The sequence below is a fragment of the Panthera uncia genome (genome assembly GCF_023721935.1).
Source record: "Panthera uncia isolate 11264 chromosome C1 unlocalized genomic scaffold, Puncia_PCG_1.0 HiC_scaffold_3, whole genome shotgun sequence".
Lineage (NCBI taxonomy): Eukaryota > Metazoa > Chordata > Mammalia > Carnivora > Felidae > Panthera > Panthera uncia.
Window position 1 is genome coordinate 101,693,429 of NW_026057584.1, and position 17,496 is coordinate 101,710,924.

Below are 17,496 nucleotides of genomic sequence, written 5' to 3' on the forward strand. Positions count from 1 at the left end.
GGGGGAGGGTCAGAGAGAGGGAGACACAGAATCTGAAACAGGCTCCAGGCTCTGAGCTGTCAGCACAGAGCCCGACGAGGGGCTCGAACTCATGGACCGTGAGATCATGACCTGAGCCGAAGTCGGCCGCTTAACCGACTGAGCCACCCAGGCGCCCCCAAATGACTTTTTGAAGCAACTACTATATATAGACAGGATTTCTATTATAATGTGTGCATTCTTCCTGTCACATACTCTTATTAGTTTATAGAGTGATTCACACCCCCTCCCGGTTTCTTGAACATGGTAACTTCACATCTTGGACCAAACACTACAGCAGTTCCTGCATAAAACTGTCAAAATTTTTATTATAAAAAAAAAAAGTCAAATGAATGCTGAACTCATTAAGCACCTACTATGTTCCATGGGCTGCACTTGATCCTTAATTCAGGTTTTCCCATTTACTCCTTACAACTTCTGTGGTCTTAGGAAGAACCAGAAGTCTGGCTTCCAGTGGGTGTTGGACCAGGACTTGAACCAGGTCTGGATGACTCTACGCCTGAATTCAGCATATCCCAAACCTCAGGCCTTCACACACAGGTCACCAATTGTCCCGGTTTGCCTGGGACAAGGGGGTTCCTGGGACATTGGACTTTCAGTGCCAAAACCAGGAAAGTCCCAGGCACGTTGGGACAACCTATTGCTCACTGCATTAACAGACCACAATGTTGCCACATTTGTGTGTTACTTAGAACTTCCTTTAACATCATTTTTACCCACCTGCTTTTACATGGGCTTATCCTAAAATGTAAATCACACTTGTGATGGGATGGTTATTTATAGTTTTGCTAATGTGCAGTAAAAGGAAAGCAGTCTCTCTGCATATCACGTAAAGCTATCTCACAGAGCTCCAGGGGTGAGCGTGGCCTGCTCTGTGAAACCTTATCCAACCCTGTGCTTCCCCAGACCCAGGATCTGTCCTTCCTGCCTCTGAGCTCCCCAGGAAGCACTGAACTTGCCTTCTTGGAACTCGGTCCAAGAGTATCAGTGCTCACTAGGATGTGGAGGTTATCGCCTTTGATACACAGCCTCCCCATGAGGGTGGTCTCCCTAAGACACCAGCGAATGAGTATCCTAACATCTGGACGTGTGTGTGTGTGTGTGTGTGTGTGTGTGTGTGTGTTGCAGGGGTTGGTAAGCAGTGTGTCTAGGCCATAGCTGGTACACTTGTCCCAGTCAGGGTATGGACCCAGGTGTGCCGGCTTATCTCAGGCAGGGCCAGAACATAGGCCCAGCTCCTTAGGAAGACTTGGTTGATTTGGTCTTGGGACCCTCTGCTCCCTTATCAAGCTGAGGGCTGTGTCCTGAGTCCTTTGACCTCTGCCTTGACACTTCCTGTCATTCAAGAGCTGCCTGCATCTAAATGGCTCTCCCCACCAGTTCCACAGGGGGGCGCTGCAGCACCACAGTCAAGAAATAGAACATTGGCAAACCTAGCTGGTCTGCCCAGATCCCTTCCCAGCCCCCTCCCTACCCACAAAGGTAACACATCCCTTTAGGTACACATCCCTAAATAACACAGTTTAGATTTGCCTGCTTTTGAATTTCACATAAATAGAATCATACTGGATGTATTCTTCTGAACTTCTCCAACTTTGTGTTCATCAGTTCACTCAACGATTATTGACTGAGCATCTAATATGTGCTAGGGTCCCTATTAGATGTTCAGTACACAGCAAAGAGCATCTTCCACAACAATTCTGCCTGCACGGAAATTCCATGCCAACAGTGCCCTCCTCAGTGGTCCCCGAGGCCATGCTGACCCAATGAGGCTGATAGTCCTGCCTCCAGATATTCTGGAGCTGCCTTCTTGGTTCTGCTCAGAGTTTTGGAACTCCCTCCTCCATTGCCCCAGATTAAGATACCACAAGAAAAGAAAATTACAGACCAATATCCCTGATGGATATAGATGCAAAATCCTCATCAAAATACTAATAAACTGAATCCAACAGCATATTAAATGGTTATACACCATGGCCAGGTGGGTTTTATCCCAGGAATACAAGGTGGTTCAACACCAAAATACCAGTGTAATACAACACATTAATAGAATGAAAGAAAAAAAAAATGATCATCTCCATTAACACAGAAAGGCATTTGACAAAATCTAACACCCTTGCATGATAAAAAACACTCATAAAACTAGAAGTTCAAGGGAATTGCCTCAGTGTGATAAAGGCCATATAAGAAATAACCACGGCTAACACCAAATTCAATGGTAAAGCACTGAAAGATTTCCTCCTGACATCAGGAACGAGATAAGGATGCCCAGTTCACTACTGCTGTTCAATATATACTAAAAGTCTTAGCCAGAGAAGTTAGATAAGAAAAAGAAAGGAAAGGCATCCAAGTTGAATCAGAAGAAATAAAACTATATATGCAGATGACATAATCCCATATATAGAAAATCCCAAACTGTCCACAAGAAAACTACCAGAGCTAGTAAGTGAATTCAGCAAAGTTGCAGGGTACAAGATCAAGACACAAAAATTCACTGTGGTTCTATACACTTGCAAAAGCAATTAAAAAAAAAAAAAAGATATTAACAAGACAATTCTGTTTACGATAGCATCTGAAAGAATAAAATAACTAGAGATATGTTTAACCAAGAATAAAAACTTCTACACTGAAAACTAAAAAACAAAACAAAAAACAGTTGAAAGATAAAGAAGACCTAAGTGGAAAGATGTGTTCATGGGTAGGGAGACAATATTGTTAAAATGTCAAAACCACCCCAAAAGATCTACAAATTCAATGCAATCCCCAACATTCCAACAGCTTTTTTTGCAGAAATGGAAAGTCTATGAAATTCATAAGGAATTTCAAGGGACCTTGAGTAGCCAAAACAGTCTTGAAAAAGGACAAAGTCATAGGATTCACATTTAGTGACTTTAAAACTTACTACAGGGCATGTGGGTGGCTCAGTTGGTTAAATGTCCTAGTCTTGATTTTGGCTCAGGTCATGATTTCGCAATTTGTGAATTCGAGGCCTGCTGTGAGCGTGGAGCCTGCTTGGAATTCTGTCTCCCTCCCTCTTTGTCTCTGCCCCTCCACCAAGTTTTCTCTGTAAATAAATAAATAAATAAATAAATAAATAAATAAATCTTACTTACTACCTACAAGGCCACAGTAATCATAGTATGGTACTGGCCTAAGGCTAGACATACAAACCATTCAAATAGAACTAAGGGTCCAGAAATAAACCCATGTGTCTATGACCAACTGATAGTTGACAAGGATGCCAAGACCATTCAATAGGGAAGGCATGGTCTCTTAAGTGATGCTGGGACAACTGAGTTTCCACTTGGAAAAGAATGACACTGGATCTCTACCTCACAGTGTGCACAAAAATGAACTCAGGTGGATCAATGACCTAAATATAAGAACTAAACCATACAGTTCCTAAAAGAAAACTCAGGTATATATTTTCATGACCTTGGATTTTGCCATGGAGTTTTAGATATAATTCCAAAAGCATGATAAACAAAAGGAAAATGGATAAATTCAACTTCATCAAAATTAAAAATTTTTTGTCCATCAAAGGACATTATCAGCAGAGTGAAAAGACAATCCAGAGACTGGGAGAAAATATTTGCAAATCACATACTTGATAGGGAATTAATATCCAGAATGTATGAAGAGCTAAAATTCAACAATAACCAGATGCATAAACCAATTAGAAGATGGGCAAAGGACCTGAATAGACATTTCTCCAAAGAAAATATACAAATGTCCAATAAGCACATGAAGAGTTGCTCAATATACTTATCATTAGGGAAGCAATCAAAACCACAAAAAGATACCATCTACTGGGATGGCTATCATAAAAAAAATAAATAAGTGTTGACAAGGATGTGGAGAAATTGGAAGCCTTTTACATTGCTCGTGGGAATGTAAAATGGTGCAGACACTGTGGGAAATAGTTTGGCAATGCCTCAAAAAGCTAAAGAGAATTATCATATGATCCAGCAATTTCTCTTCTAGGTATATACTCAAAAAAATTGAAAACAAGGACTTGAAGAGATCCCTATGTGTTGCTGTTTGTTGCAGCCTTATTCACAATAGCTAAAAGCTAGACACAACCCAAATGTCCATCAGTGTAGATGGATAAACAAAACATGATCTATCCATATGATGGACTGTTATTCAGCCACAAAAAGAGTGAAATTCCTATAGAAGCTACAACATGGAGGAAGCTTGAAAATAGGCTACATGAAAGAAGCCAGATACAAAAGGATAAATGTGCTATGATTCCACTTATCTGAAATATCTAGAATTGGCAAATTCACAGAGACGGGAAGTAGAATCAGGGTTTTGGGGAGTTGCGGAGAGAAGGGAATGGGGAGTTATTGCTTGATGGCTACAGAGTTTGTGTTTGGGATAATGAAAAGGTTTTGGAAATGGATAGAATGGACAGTTGCACAACCCTATGAGTACGATGAGTGCCACAGAATTGTATACTTAAAAATGGCATAACTGGCAAATTTTGTTCTATACATTTATAGACGCAATTAAAAAAAGAATTCAGGCCAATGATGTGGAAAGAAACGTGCTGGAAAGCTTCTGGGAAAGGTTTCCTCATTCTCAGCAGAGAGTCAATGGATGAGATGCTCTCTCTCATTTCTCTGGACCTGCCATGGCCATCTTGCTCAGTGGACTGAGGATGAAGTCACTACGGAAGCAGATGGAAAGATGTAGGTCCTGGATGATGTCATTAAGTGACTGAACCAATGGGCTATGGAGTCAGCCAGTCCTCTCTTGGGATTCAAAATTATGTGAGATAATAACTTTCTTCTTTTTAGAAAAAGGAAACACAAACACCCAAGACAATAAAGAGCTCTTGAGCTTAAAATAGGGAATTTTCTGGGGTGCCTGGGTGGCTCAGTCGGTTGAATGTCTGACTCTTGATTTTGGCTCAGGGCATGGTCATATGGTTCATGATATCGGGCCCTACGTCATCGGGCTCTGTGCTGACAGCACGGAACCTGCCTGGATCCTCTCTCTGCCCCTCCTCTGCTTGTGCATGCTCTCTGTCAAAATAAATAAATAAACTTTAAAAATAAAACAATAAAAATGAAATAGGGAGTTTTCCGAAAGACCTGGAAGATGAGAGATTGAGATATGCAGACAAGTTGGGGTAATGGCTTTGCCCCACCAGAAAGATGAAGAAGATGGATGAAAACACATCACCTTTCAAGTAGCTGCAGCCAAAACAGCTTGCACAATCCATCAAACCAAAGAACAACTGTAGAGAACAGTAGAAGATGCTTGGAGGACAGTTTTCCCCTTTGGGGAAGCAGAAGGAGCCACAGGATGGAGAGGAAGTGTGAGCAAACTCAGGACCCAGGAGGGTGAGGAGGTGGGTGTTTGGGACTGGGTGTTCCTCTGGAGACCTGGAAGGTGAACCAAAGGCAGTTTTAGAGAAATGAGTGTATGCAGCTGGGTTCAATACTTATTGGAAAATTGTTGAAAAAGGAGAAAAGGAAAGGAATGCACACAAAAGTAACCGAAGAAGATAAAATAATGGCTCACTTCAAGATTGTATTAAAAACCTCCACACTGAGAAAACTGCACTGCAGTGAGGAAAATCACAGCTAGAGTGGGACAGGCAGAAACTGCTCTGGCAGAAACCAAAGTCCTTGAACTCACTGAGTTCAGAAAGGAATTTTCATGCAGATCCTGTCTTTGCAAATCAGCAGCGCCTGCCCTCCCTGAGGCCATGGGGGAAGTTGCAGACCACAAGTGCTAATGGTAAGTGTGGGGAGTCTTTCGAAGGGAGCTCCAGGGCACGTGGGTGGAGGGAGGGAGGAGGACTTCCATCTCAGAACTGAAGGACACAGTGGGGATTGATGCAATATCGTACCTTCCTGCCTGGCACATCCTGGTCATTACCGGGGCCCCAGGCACCGGGACGAGGCTGGTGTGGGAGGGTAGGCGCCAGGCTGTATCCCCACGTAGAAATTGCCAGTAATGGGAAGTCAGCCCAGCCCCCACCTGCCCCCAGTCACTGGGGCCGAAGGAGCTGTGTGCTGACCCGTCGTACTTCCTGCCTGGGCTCGTTTGTCAGGGCAGGCTGGCCTCTCCTTCCCCTTTAAGGTGCTGGCCATCACTTTCCCATGCTCTTCCCAGGCCTTTGACTTGAGCCCAGCTGGCACATAAAGACACGGCTCAATGGGGCGCCTCGGTGGCTCAGTGGGTTAAGTGTCTGACTCTTGATTTCAGCTCAGGTCATGATCTCACAGTTTGTGGGATGGAGCTCGGTGTCTCCATGCTGGGCTCCGTGTTGACAGTGTGGAGCCTGCTTGGGATTCTCTCTCTCCTTCTCTCTCTCTCTGCCCCTCCCCCACTTACATGCATGTGCACGTGCAGCTCTCTCTAAAAAATAAATAAGCTGAGAAAAAAAACACAAAAAACCCACAGTAGGATGGACACTGAGCCAGAAGAGGTGCAGTGGGGCCCCTTGAGGTGGCATGGTGGCGGGGGAGGACTGCTGGGCCGGTCCAGGTCCCCGCACTCCTGCACTGAGCCCAGGCACATGGGGGTATTCTGCTGATCCTGGCGTCTCCGTGCTGCGGGGATGAGAGGACCCAAGAGGTGAAGCTGGGCCGGCTGCATGAGCCCTTGTGTCCGTCCTGGGAAAGAGGAGGGCAGAGAGGAGCTGTGGGGTGGAGGGCGGCCATGGTCCCCAGCTGAGGGGCCCAGGGCCACCCTGGGCCCGGATTGTCTAGGAGGTCTCACCATGGCCCACAGCAAGACAGGTATTCAGGAGGTGGGGACTGCCACCATCAGACTGGCTCATGGGCTCCAGCAGAGGTAGGCTGTAGTCAGAGGCCCATCCAGGCCTCGGCCCCGCCTGCACCTCCCTCTGGCTGAAAGGCTCTGTGTCCCCGAAGCAGGGGCTGCTCGGTGCAGGACACACTGACGGGGCCGGGGCCTGTTCGCCCGCTGGGGCCTAGAGCTTCTGGTCCCCGGTGGGCCCCTTGGGAGTGGAAGCTGTGGAAGCCGGGGGCCCTGAGGCGCTGGGACCCCACCTGCTGCAGCTCCTGGCTGCCCTCCGACCTCAGGGTTAAAGGCATGGTGAGGTCCGCGGCTGGTGCCTGGCACATTGTGTCGGTGGCTCCAGGCTGACCTTTGCTCACCTCCTCCCGGGGCCTCGGCCCCCGAACCTTCGCCCTCCTGTTGCCACTCCCAGTGGCGGCCGTGCCCGGCTGCTGAGGCCACCTATCTGCTCAGCGGCTTGGGGTGCTTCTCACCACCTGTGCTCCCCGGCCCTCTGCCTCCCTTCTCTCCTCTCCGCTCTGCCTTCTCACTTCTTACCCCTTCAGACCTTCCAGGAGCTGGCAAGGATGTGCTCGTTCACTCGCCCGCTTATTCTTTTATTTTGGGGGTTTGATTTTCTTTTTTTTTTTTTTTACATTTTTGTCCCCATGATCATCTCTTATTTATTTTATAACTGGAAGTTTGTACATTTTGATCCCCTTCATCCATTTCACACAACCGCACCCCACCCCCACCTCTGGCAACTACCTGTTCTCTGCATCTATGAGATGTTGTTTTTTTGTTTTTTGTTTTTTTTCGATACCACATACAAGCGAGATCACACAGTATTTTTCTCCGTTTGACTTACTTCACTTAGCATAATACCCTCAAGGTCCGGTTTATTCTCCAACTGACAACGTGCGGGACCCTCAGAGATCCAGGGATGAAGGTTCAGCCCTGGAGGAGGTCCCCACTCTGAAAGGGGTCACGTGTAGAAACTGCTGGGGATCCCGTTAATGCAGCAGAGTAAGGGGGAGGGGTGTCAAGGAAAGCGGTCTGGAGGAGGAGGGGTGAAGCTAAGACTTAAAGGCAGAGAGAATTTTACCAGCAGCTGCGCCTTTTCAGGGGGACCCAAAGCAGAGTGTGCTGGGGTGAGGTCTGCATGTGGGGCCTGGGCCTCAAAGGAGTGGCTGGATTTTGGAAACTTCAGCACTAGCAGAATTAGCATTATCATGAGTGGTAATACCATAGAGGAAGAGCTCTGAGGCCGCCTCCCTCACCTGCCTGGCCAACCGGATGGTGGGGTGGTGTGGGCACCCCCCCAGGCCCTGAGCTCCAGCAGACAAGCCCGAACCTACCACCGACCACCTTCCTGGGTCACACAGAGCCCTGCCTCTCCCCTTCACTAGCTTGATCATTAGACCAGAACTTAACCCGGGGAGGATTTGAGGAGAGACTTCCTGACCCAAAATAGTTCTGCTGTGGCAGCGCGGGGCCCCCAAAAGCCCCCCGCACAGAAATGTTCCTCAGGTGAAGGTGTCCCACCTGCAGGGGCCCTCAGGTAAAACGTGAAGTCTCAGAGAAGGTGACCAGTGGTGTTTGAGGCCGGCTGTGGATTCCTCTCAGTGCTCTGTGAGCAGATGCCATCCAGGGAGTCTGGGTAGCGGAAGGGCCCTGGTCACTGTAGGGCAAGCAGACCATCCCTGTCTGTCTCACCTCACCCTGACCCCAATGCCAGGGGGAGAGATCCTGAGTGGGAAGAGGCTCCCCAGACCAGACAGGTATGGAGGGAGGCTCCTCTACTTGAGAAAGTCTCCCCCACATGGCAGAAATCCAGCTGCTAACCATTTAGGCTCACTCATCCTGCAAAGAGACGAGGCCACCTACTGTGACCCTTCTTATTGGGGTCGAATTGTGTCCCCCCAAAAGAGCTCTTCAAGTCCTAACGCCCTATACCTGGGATTGTAACCTTATTTGGAAATGGGGTCTTTGCAGATGTAAGTTAGGGTGAGGTCCTACTGGATTTAGGGTGGGCCCTAATCCAGTGACTGGGGTCCTTATAAAGGAAAGCAGAGGGAGATTCAGACAGAGAGATGCAGACACACAGGGAAGAAGGCCATGCGATGATGGAGGCAGAGATTGGGGTGCCGTGCCTATAGGCCAAAGAAGGCCCAGGATTGCCTGAAGCCACCAGAAGTAAGGAGAGTGCTGAGGATAGATTCTTCCCTATAACCTTCAGAGGGAGCATGGCCATACGGACACCTTGCTTTTGGATTTCTAGCCTCCAGAACCATTAGAGGATAAATGTTTCAGGTCACCCAGTTTGGGATACCTTGTTATGGCTTCCACAAGAAACTAATACACTTACATCCAGAGCGAGCTACCTTTGGCTGTGCCTCGATCCCTTGGCCTGACAGCCAGGTTTGGGGTGTGTCTGTTGGTGAGTCACATGAGGCGGCAAGATGGGAGCCTGCACCTGGACTTCCCTTCTCTCTCTCAAGAATTATTTGTTGATCACCTACTGGGGTCCAGGCACAGTAGTGGGGGATAGACATGAACAGAGGCATGGCCCAGCTGACACTCCAGTCTGGGGAAAGAGTGTGGGAAAACCCGTAAGGTTCATGGCCTAGGCCACAGCCCACCATGTGGGATTCCTGTGAACAGTGCAGGGGTGCTGTGACCCAGGTGGTCATGGATTGCCAGAGCAGCGGAAGGCCAGCGAGCTGGGGGTGGGGGGCATGTCAGGGCCGGTGGGGTGCTTGGTGGGAAGCTTGCCGGGCTTTCCAGCCCCACTTGGGGGACACCAGAGTTGGGCTGGCTCCCTGTATCTCAGGCCATCAGCGCTCACAGTGGTGACCACCTTGGTGACCTTACAAAGTTGACCCCAAAGGCTCAGAGAGGTCAGGAGGCTGTCTGTCTCAGGTACAGTGTGGATGACTCAGTGGTCTTCCTGCCAGAGGAAAGAAGGCCCGGCTGGGAGCCGAAGGGGAAGCCAGAGACAGGGACCCAGAGGCTCTGGGGTCTGGGCAGGGGCTCCCCCCGTCATGAGGTGGTCCCTGCCAGAAGATCCCTTTGCTTCCCACACCACGAAGTGTTTCTGAATTGTCTGCTCCACCTCACCACTTGGGTTGCATCTCAAACTCCGCATGCCCTACACCCCACCCTCTCAGCACATCTTTCTCAAAGATGCCTCTCATGCCTTTCCCTTCCCCCTTTACTCATGGTCCCCGGAACAAGTGCACTTTGTCAAAATTCAAACTTGCTCCCCTTTCTGAAAGATGACAGTGAAACACGTCCATCATAAAAAAAATGATTGAATATGGAAAAGTAGAAAGGACAAAGCACATGTACCACATGGGTTTATTTCCTTTCAGTCTTTTTTCTGTGAATTAAAGTTTTTAATGTTTTATTTTATTTTTGAGAGAGAGAGACAACACAAACAGGGGAGGGACAGAGAGAGGGGGGTGGGACACAGAATCCAAAGCAGGCTCCAGGCTGTCAGCACAGAGCCCGACGCAGGGCTCGAACCCACAAACCGCCAGATCATGAGCTGAAGTCAGATGCTTAACCGACTAAGCCACCCAGGTGCCCCTTTCCTATGAATAGTTTGACATTGTTTTTATCTTACATTTCCATCCCTGCTCTCCCGAACTCAGTATAATATTGCATTTTCTTGGACCCTGAAAATTCTTTGTAAAATATCTTTTCAAGAGACTGCTCAAAATCTGCTTAAATCCCTTGGCAGTTTCCATGGCTTTCTGGGTACTAAAATTTACTAAAATTCACCGTTCAGCTCTCAAGGTCAGTCATGACCTGACACCTGCTTCCCTCCCTCTCCTTACTCTCTCCTGAACGCCCTGGATCCCTCCCAAAGGAGCATGGACACACGGTCCCGAGTGCCCCTCTGCCCACCGTCCCCCACAGGGTACTCTGCTGTCTCCAGGGTCACCTCCGTGGCTCAGGAAGGCAATCCTCCACCCCTTGTTAGGACGGGAACTGGGGCAGGTCTGTACCCTAGTGGGGGCTGCGTCCATCCTCTCCAGAGCTTCCGTTTGTGTCCAGATGCCACCCAGTGGAATGAAGGAAGGACCTTGGGATTCTGGGAAGGAAAGCCTTCCTCCCCGATGCAAAGACACATACAGGGGAACTGCTGCTCCTCTCGGGTGACCATCACTTCGGATGGATGTGACACCTGAAGCTGTGACCGGTGACCGTGGGGGCAGAGATCACCAAGAGTTGAGGATGAGAGTGGCACGGAAGCAAGACGGAAGGCTGGCCTTCCTTGATGAATTATTGAGCGGGGCACCCGGTTCGCTGCTCATTCTGCCTCTGGATTTCTTGTGATGTTGCTTATTGTTTAAGTCACTATTGATTACCACCAGGGCACCCAGACTGACCTTTCCTCCTTCTCTCCGTGGTCCCGGGCCAGCCCATGCTATGAGGCCTCCACGTCTGCCCCAGGAGGGCCCCACTCATACTCCAGCACTGCCCCAACCCCCTCTCCCGTGCCCCCTACCCCCCACCTGCGCTGAGGCCCTACTGGGTTCCCTGCCACCCCTTGCCACACCCTCCAGCACTGGTGTCACTCTATCACAGTATCTCTGTCACTGGACACTGTCAGGCCTGGGTGCCCTGGGGGTGACTGGGAATTTCTCAAGGGCAGTGGCCATGCCTCATTTGGGGTGAGCCCACTGCACTTGGTACACAGTAGGTGCTCAGGAAATGTGAGCTGAGTGAACATTAGTATTGGTCCCCTGCCTTTGAGCCTTTTGTGCTTAGTGTGTGCTATGGACTGAATTGTGCCCTGCCCCCCCCCCCCCCCGATTTATACATTGAAGCTCTACCTCCCGATGTGACAATATCTGGGGATGGGGCAATTAGGCTCTGATGAGGTCATGAGGATGGGGCCCCATGATAGGATTAGTGCCTTATAAGAAGAGACATGAGAGGCATCTGGGGGGCTCGGTCAGTTAAGTGTCCTACTCTCTTGATCTCGGCTCAGGTCCCGATCTCACAGTTCGTGAGATTGAATTCCACATCAGGCTCTGCGCTGACAGCATGGGATTCTCTCTCTTCCTGTCTCTCTGCCCCTCCCCTGCTTACACACACATACAAACACACACACACACACACTCTCTCTTTCTCTTTCAAAATAAATAAACATTAAAAAAGAGAGAGAGACACAAGAGACTTGCTTCCTCTCTCTCTGCCATGTGAGGACACAACAAGAAGGTAGCCATCTGCATGCTGGGAAGAGGGTCCTCACCAGAGTCTGACCACCCTGGCACCCTGGGCTTGAACTTCCAGCCTCCAGAACCATGAGAAATAAATCTGTGTTAGGCCATCCAGTGCATGATGTTTTGTTATGGCAGCCTGAGCTAAGACTGTGTTGTTGGCCATGGCCAGCTGTTGCTTAACATTGTGGTGTGGGAGCATGCTGTTCTCTTCAGGGCAGGGCCTGAACCTTCTTCCTTTCTAGGCCTCTCCCTCCCATGGACCCCGGGGACTGGCCCAGGCCACCGGTGGAACACTGGATGGCCCACATGGCCTGCTCTGAAATGACCCCTTTTTACCTGCTAAGGGGTCCCAAGTGGGGTGTATGGGTAGACAGGACCTCGGGGACATCCCAGGCAAGGCCCCTTGTCCCCATTCGTGACTTCTGCCCAAAGTCTTTTGGGAGGATGGTGGCCAACAGAGACAATCCCAGACTGGACGCCTGGCCCTGTTTGGACTCCTGAGGCCTGGGCCTGGACCAAGGTGGCCACAGCCCTGATCTCCCAGCTCTTGGGAATATGCTTGATATTGTTAGAGCTCCTGTGAGTCACCGCGAGCACCCCCGGGTTAGGGCAGAGTCTGGCCCAGTCCTCAAGGTCAACCAGGAGACCAGGCTCAGGTGTCCCATGCAGAGGGACAAGAATGTGGTCAGGGACCAAGGACAGAGTGGGAGGCTAAGTGGAGGTGGAACAGAGAGAAGGCAAGCCAGGGCTTGAGCAGAGAAAGGGGCCTTAAGTAATGTTCAAATGACCAGGACAGCAAGGACAGCAAGGCCCCCTCTGTGCCAGCCAGGGAGTCCTGTCATTAAACATGCTTCACAGTGGGAGGTTGGTGTATCTGGGGTGTGGCAGGGCAGCCTGAGGGGTGGGTCAGGGGCAGCCCTAGCTGGACATCAGCACTGGCCCAGGGCAACTGCCACCAAATGTGGGAAGGCCCAGACTTTGTTCTCATTGGCAGCTGGTCACCCAGCAGGCGGGGTGGTGGGGGGCTGGCTTCCCGGAAAGGTCTAGGCTGGTGGGCAAGTCTTTGAACTTCCCACCCCACTCACTGCCCCTGGTTAAAATCTGGAAGGGCAACGTCAAAATGCCAGGGTGGCCTTGAGGGATGAACTTTTGCCACATGTCACGTTTCAGCTCCAGAGAGTGGCTCAGGCCCCAGGGAGGCCAGAGGGGAGGGTCACAGCGTGGTGAAGAGGAAGGAGGACTGGTGTCACTCGTGGGTGGGTCGGGTGAGGCACCTGTTCAGGAGGGCAGGCCCCTGTGACAGACAGGGTGGGGGAGCCAGCAGGGCTTTGGCAGGACAAGAGTTGTGATGGACACATGGCCCCCAAGATTCTGCACAGGAGTGTTGCTCACGTCTCAGGAGAGAGCTTGAGGCCCAGGTCGGCTATGGCGGAGGCCTGGTGCAGGGTGAGAGGACACACACATGGGAGGGGAGAGGTAGGGGCTGTGGGGAGCAGAGAGCTGAGCTGCTGTGGTGGAGAAAGGCTTCAGAACCCACTTCCCCTGCCCCGCCCTTCCGCAAGCTATTTAACAAACAGGACATCCTACAAACGCAGAGAGAAGGTGGCCTGTGCGCTCTGGGGAGTGGCCGTCTATCCCCGTTTCCTCCTGGAGGTCAGGACCAACCACCCCAGCCAACACAACTGCCCTTTGGAAGAACTATCGAGGGGAAATAGCGTCGCTGCCACAAAATGGAGAGAGGCTTGTGGCCAGACTCGGGGAGGTCCCCTAGGCTCCTCTTACTTCTAGGGAAATGAAAGCCAGCAGCAGGGACCAACAGTGGGCTCAGGTCCCACGGTGTGAATGACCCCACTGGGTTAAGTAACCCAACTAACCCAAGGGCCTGCAGAGGACAAAGGGAGTGTGGAGTCACAGAGGGGGCAAGCCGTCCCGTGATCTGTCACGGAAAGCACAGCATCTGTTCTTTTGCAACCCTGCTGCGTCATACCGATTTTGCTATACTTCACCCATTTTAATGTTCTTTCCTCTCTTTCCCCCACTATAATACAGGGCAGCTGTTCTCAAAGTTTGTGGCCACAGAACCCCTTTAACTCTTAAAAGTTGTTGAGGACCCCAAAGAGCTTTTTGTTTGGGTCCTGTCAACATTCACCAGGGAAGAAATTAAAGCCAAGAGCTTTAAAAAAATATCAATTCTATTTAAAAGCAATAAATTCACCATGCTAACTTTTTTTTGATGAAAAATAACCATATTTTCCAAAACAAAAACTTTTTTTTTTTTTTTTTTTGATGAGTAGGAGCGCAATAATTGATTTTGCATTCTGCAGACGTTTAATGTCTGGCTTAACAGACTGCATTCCCACGTCTGTTTCTGCATTCAGTCTGTCGCAGTCTGTCCTCTCGGTCCAAGATAGGAGAGTTGGCTTCCCTGCCCTGGAAGGTGCAATTGGGAAAGGGAGGACCATGCTGTGGTAGTGAACTTTAATCCACACCTTCTGGAATAGATGGCAGCACAAACCAGAGGGCGGAGCGACACCTCCCAGGGTAGTTGGTAAGCAGCTTCGGATAGCTCCATGCTCCCTTGGTGGGGGGGGGGGGGGGCACCGTGTGGCAGCAGGCACAGTTGTGGCAGCTGGATGGCAACATGGAAAGAGGGTGGATGTCAGCCAAGGGATTGGTGGAGTGGACTCTTGTCATCATCTTTGGTGACCCAGCATCAGAGGACCCTTCCTTTTTGGGCCAAATCCTTTACTGGGTGGGTTCTGCAGAGACCGGCCTCAAGGAGCCAGATAATCTGTGAAGAGGGTGAAGGTGTGCCTGAGGGTTTACCTGATCCTCTCCCTCCTGGCACTTGAATCTTGAGCGCGCGACAGAGACAGCGGAGAATTACTGTGGCAGTGGGGTGGCACGTACTATTTTGGTGGCAGTGTCATGTGGCCGACGCTGGGGCCACATGACATCCTCCCCAAATGGTCCCTGTGGCGTGTCCCGGCCTGGGTCTGGGGCAACACTCTCCTTGACCCCTGTGCGCTTGCTGACTGGACCCCAGGCCTCCTGTCAGCCCGAACTACCCGTATTCTCCTGACCGTTGTCCTTCCCAGCTCAGTCCTGTCACTGCGGACCACCCAGAAGCCTGGAGAGAGCTGGCCGCGGGGGTCTGCCTCTTCCCTCTAGTGTGCTGCCATGGTCCATCTAGACTCTGTTTCTTCCTGGGTTCCCAGCACCTCCCACCTGCCTGGGTTCCCTGTGCCCTGTTTTGACCTTTCCAAGGGATCCTGCAGAAACCCCCGGGGGAGGCCGACGGGGTACAGCACGGTCATCAAACTGTCCTGGGTGGAGACTCCAGGGACCTGCCATAGCTTAGGAGGGGTCCAACCGCAGAGTCCCCATCTCCCCTCCCCTCCACATTCCCCAATTTTTTATTACAAACAATTAACTTTTTAAAATGACAGGCTGTTTGTAAAAGAGAGGAGGAAAATGATCTACTACAAATTTTGTGATTCCTTTCCAGTCTTTGAAACTATCTTGCGACATCTGTGCAGACTGTCATCGTTCCCTGGGCGTGTACCGGCCAACCCCCACCCCGAGCTCGGCTTTGTGCTCTGACCAACGGAACGAGTATGCCCGACACACACGTGTGGGCAGGGGCTGGGTTGTGCTTGCAGGGGTTGGCTTGGCCTCTTGTGCTTCTGCCATGAGAAAGAAGAACATGCCCCAGGGAGCGCTCCTCCTTCACCTGGGACCCAGAGCAGAATAAGGGACGCATTGTGGAACAGACCTGGATCAGACCCAGGGCCCAGCGTGGAACCGCCACAGCTGACTTGTAGACTGGAGAGCGCGAGTCTGCAAACCGCTGAGATTTCTGAGCAAAAGCTAACCCATCACCTTACAGGAGGAACTCGTTCCAGAGTTTGACACACGCTAAATATTGTGGAGAGTCCGCATTACGAGGTAGTAAGTCCCCAGGCACAGCTGAGAGAGCATATTGACTGTTACAGTCACTCCCACTGTCTTTATCTAATGGTTTGAGGCCGGAACAGGTACCTGACAGAGGACAGGGAGAAAGCTTATCACCTTCAGACCCTGGCTCTCCAACTCCGGGAGGGAGCGGGGGTTGGGTGAGTGTGGGGAAGGTCGGAGGGATTGTACCAATTGCCAACAACCCCTAGCCTGACGCCGCCTGTAGACAGGAGGGGCTGGCCATCCCACTGCGGCCCCCAAACCCACCCCTCAATTCCTCCAGCAGCCTGCTCCTCCACTCCTGAGTCTTCCTGAAGTGCAAGTCCATGTCTTTGAGATGTCATTTGAGGCTGGGAAGGGTGGTCAGGGGCTCTGTGCTCCTGAATACAAAGATGGGCCCGAAGTTCCGGGCAGCATTTTGCACACCCAGCTCTTGCTATTTGCTTGTTATCCCCCACGGCGCGTGCTATCTTGTCACTGTCACTTTTGTGTACTTTGTGCACGTGGGGAGGAAGCACATCTGAATCATGTCTGGCTCAGGGTAGGTCCTCAATAAATGTTTGAAAAAAACAAATGAATCTTTATGAAATGTTACATCTACTGCTGCTCAGGGCTGCTTCCCACATCCCGCGGGCTGGTGGAAACGGAGAAGGTGTCTGTGTGGGTGTGAGCGCGCGAGCGAGCTTGGCACGGTCCTGGGTGACTGGGGCGCCCTGAGGCTTTCAGGGACGCGGGCTCCCAGGACTGGCTTTTGTTGCTGGCATGCCCCCTTGCTAGGCGTATCAAGTTGTTTACTTAATTCACATCGCTAGCAATTTAGATCATTTTTACTAAGTTGCTAATGACAAAAATGGATTCCCTCCTTTCTTTTCTCCAGTAATAATATCACGACGCCTTTTTGTTTCAACCTCCTTTTCAAAGTATTCATTTGTTCAGCCGTAAGAACATTATTCTCCCAGAATCTGGTTTTTGCCTGGTTCCCTGGTCTACCGCTAGTAGTACCTCAAGAAACACTGCACTTATTGTAAAATTAACCTCAACTCTTCTTTTTCTGTTGCTGACAGATCAGTTAAGTTTGGACCTTAAAGTAATACCTGAAGGTTTTGGCTGTCTTTTGTTTAAGGCTACTCTCTCCAGCATCCTGATGATAAGTAACACTTTTTATCGTAGCCAAATAATATTCTAGGACTCTTGGCAATGAACAAATCACTTGTTGCTTAGTTTGGTTGTTCCTAAAGAGATGTTACTACCCATTTGGGAAAAATTTCAGGTTTACTTCATGGCCTAGTATCACACTGGAACACTTGTTCCCAAAGACGGTGGCTCCTCCCTCTACTAAAAGAGACCTTAAAACTCTATAGACTGAGTTATCTAATACCTGAAAATTAAGACCTATGGGATTTTAATCCCATGCCTAGTACTTTGAGGAGCTCCTACACTGGGTACATATTAACATTTTAAGCAATCTTTAAGCACATCTGCAATAGACGTGTATCTTCACATA